This window comes from Sturnus vulgaris, chromosome 8 (genome assembly GCF_052056855.1).
Source record: "Sturnus vulgaris isolate bStuVul1 chromosome 8, bStuVul1.hap1, whole genome shotgun sequence".
In the NCBI taxonomy this organism is placed as follows: domain Eukaryota; kingdom Metazoa; phylum Chordata; class Aves; order Passeriformes; family Sturnidae; genus Sturnus; species Sturnus vulgaris.
The window spans coordinates 94,129-97,608 of NC_142250.1; the positions used below are offsets into that span (position 1 = coordinate 94,129).

The following is a 3,480-nucleotide window of genomic DNA, read 5'->3' on the forward strand; positions in this document are numbered from 1 at the left end:
AAACCTCCAAATTCGCTCCAAAATGATTGGCAACTTTACACACTCCATTTTCCCACAAAAGGATCTAGAGCCCTGTGCGCTTCGTATACAAACTAAATGCAAAAAAACTTTCTATTCATTCTCAGCAAAAAGACTTCCTATTCCTCCTTCTTTTGGACAAAACTGCCTTCACTTTCAAACTTATTCTCTTGCTCACTTACCTGCATAATGCTTAGTCCCTGTTCTGCATGCTCATTTTCTTCACTTTTACAAGGAATCCTCTCCTCATCTTCTTCTTCCTCTGCTTCTTCCATTTCCTGTGCCAAGATCACCCGTTTCTCTGTTAGATTTCTTTCTCCAGCTGATTTTTTGACAACTGTCCCTATCTTCTGGCACCGCTCGCTCGAGAGAGGCGATTGTCCCGCTCTGCTCTGGGCTGGGACTGCGCTCTCTTCAAGCCCTGGGGGCAATTTTGGATGCCACAGCGTCAGAAAGACCTCAGGCTATTGGAGAAATGTCCAAAGGAGGGACACAGGGATAGCGAAGAGGCTGGAGGGAAAGCCATACAAAGAGTGGCTCAGGGCATTTGGTTCAGCTGCAGAGAGGACACTGAGCTCACACCTCACTTGGGACCTCTCAGCTCCTCCCAAGGGCAGCACAGGGACAGCTTTGCTCTCTGCTCTCTGCGACCAGGGACAGGAGCCAAGGGAATGCCAGGAGCTGTGTCAGGGGACGATTAGGCTGGCTATCAGGGAAAGGTTTTTTTCCTCAGAGGCTGGTCGGGCACTGAATAGGTTCTCCAGGCAATGGGCACAGCCCCAAGGCTGCCAGAGATCCAGGAGCGTTTGGCCAATGCTCTCAGGGATGCAGAGGGTGGGACTGTTGGAGTGTCTGTGCAGGGCCAGGAGTTGGACTTTGACGATCCCTAGGGGTCCCTTCCGACTCAGGAAACTCTTACCATTTTCCCCTCTTTCCTCTCCTTGCACAATGCTCTCAGCTTACTGTTCCACCGCATGCTCCACTTCTGAAACCTCCGCTACTTCTTTCCAGTTCAAGCACAGTTCTACTGGTTACAATCCAAAGATAGACAGATTGAAAAACAACCAAAAAGAAACACCTGTTTGGAATGTCGTGGTCTTATCTGCATCTCCAACTATGAAGTCGATTGTGCCTTGCAAGTTCTAAAACTTGCAAAACAACAACAACAAAAAACACCCACCACACCGTTTTAACATAGGGATTTGCCTTCTTCTAAGAAATCCATATCCCTTCTCAAAATGGATCTATTTCAGGAAGAGATCATCTTGAATAGATCACTTACTACCTAAAGAACCTGGAACACTCAAATCCGTAATGATAAGCCTGTTACCTTGTCGTTTTCTGTTCCAAAGGCAAATGCATTTGCTCAAGTGCCGTTTGTAACAAGGACAGAGCTCAAAGTGTGGCTCTGAGAAATGTTTTGGTTTCTCTCTCCTATCTCCATCAAAAGCACTTTCTTCAATGGCTGAAACAATACTTGATACAGTCTGAATTTTAAAGGTCATGAAAATTTTCTCCAAAGTGAAAAATTAATATAGCAGTCAGGTTTGAAACCAACGGGAATTTTTGTTTTACCTGTTTGAAGATTCCCTTCACACTAAAATGCTGGCTGATGGATACCTAGAAGAAATCAATTCCCACAAAATGCTTCTGGGTAAGCCATTACGTCATCCATTACAATTTGCTTCAGTGTCCCGTTCCTGTCCAATTGAAGGTCCCTGTTTAAGAGACTCAAGTGCGGAGAGAAATAAAATTAAATATGACTACAGTGCCTTTAAATCGAAATCGAACTTCCTGATCAATCTCATAAAACCTTTAGGCTAAATGTTGCCATTGATCTGTTTCTACTGAACACAATCACGTCCTGGCTTGTTAGAGATTAGTTCATTACAAAGAAAGAAACGCAGAGAAGTTAAAATATTTCCAAAGAAGCATTTGACATCCTTCCTTTTGGATGGGGAACCACACCAACACTGCTTACATAAGAGGTCAAATGACTGTCTTCCATGTTAGTTCTGCACTGTGCTCAGCGGAGCCTTTCTGGTTTATTTGCCTTTGACTTGGACATAAAGCTGAGTCTTGATTCAAGAAAAATCAATATTCACACTTGTTTTCATTTACACGGACATTGGCTTGGTCTCCTAAACAAAGAGAATGATGGGGAATTTTTGTACGAGTTCAGATAGGTAACATTCTCTTTCCGCAACCTGGCATTGTATTTTCACTTGGTCTGTTACCTCTGGCTTTGTTTTAACGGCTCAAATTATTAGGAAGAGTATCAAACCTCCAGCTCTAACCACAGTCCCACTGCGAGGTGTGTGAAGGTATGTGCATCTGCCCCTCAGGTCCACACTGCTCTTCTAATGTGCCTCTGATCGAGCAGGTAGGAAAGACCTCCTGGCTGTGTGAACAGTGCTGCTTCCTCTACGGCTTCAGAGCTGCTGCTAAGATCTTCAGGAAGGAGAGCGGTATTGTACCCATTTTTAGATGGTTTTTAAAGTTGCCGGTGCTTGGCTGTCTTAAACGTCTGAGTTCCTAGAACTTTGAATGAGATCAAATCTATGAGTGAAGAGATGATGGTGCAGACCAACTTCTGATTCCGGTGATCCAAGAATCTGCACTACTACTTTTACCTTCTGAATAAGGCATGGATGTGATGGTATGCACAGTAATACTGATGTGCTATGGTTTTTGAATGATAGCAGTCTTCCTTTGTCCCATTCCTAAACCGTGGGCATTATTTGCCTTAACCTTGTTCAGTAGGGACATTATTCTATATTCTTACATGAAGTGAAAAGCACTCTTTTTCCATACCTTCACACAACAGCATTAAAACAAGGCCTAAGTAGTACAACCAATGTTCAAAGATGCTCTACCTTTTAAGTTTACAAAACATACCAAATTCATACCTTGTTCTAAGTTGATCTCAAGAAGAAAGGGTGTTCTCCAAATACTCCTTCAGCTCTTCCTCACAGCTCACCGTTTGCCTTTTTTCTAAGATTGTATCCAGATCACTTTCATCATCTAAGGCCACATAAAAAAGCTAGTAAAAATGGTTTCGTAGATACTAAAATCTCCCCAGCTCTTTAGGATTCAAGGAAGTTAATTATGCACATATCTTCTACACCCAGAAGAGAAAGCTACCTCAGCAAAACTCATCGCCTATGAAAATCTTCCTAGATAATGAACACCTCTGACACTGCCACCCCAAGTTGGTGTTCTGAAACAATGAGAACCTCACATCCAATCAGACTCTAGACCTGCACAAGATCTCGTCATAGCAACTTGCAGCCACTTTCTACAGAAAGCAGCAGTGATCTCTATCGCTGTTGCCATACCAACAATAAGACAGGACTGTCCATTCAGCGTGAATCAAGCAGTTAGCAAAAATGCACCTGACAGAATGAAACTGAAGAGGAGAAATTCCCATCTAAAAGTCAAAGATTACATTTTTAATTTTAT

At 43.0% G+C, this 3,480-nt stretch overlaps 1 long non-coding RNA gene across 1 annotated transcript; it reads right to left on the bottom strand.

Annotated features, from left to right (window-relative positions):
* Nucleotides 1-200: 200 nt before the first annotated feature.
* On the bottom strand, nt 201-3,042 carry LOC148222889 (uncharacterized). Its single transcript, XR_015805012.1, has 4 exons — nt 2,928-3,042; nt 1,594-1,748; nt 938-1,042; nt 201-296 (listed from the first exon to the last, which is right to left on the bottom strand). It is a non-coding gene; the product is annotated as an uncharacterized LOC148222889 (long non-coding RNA).
* Nucleotides 3,043-3,480: the final 438 nt, after the last annotated feature.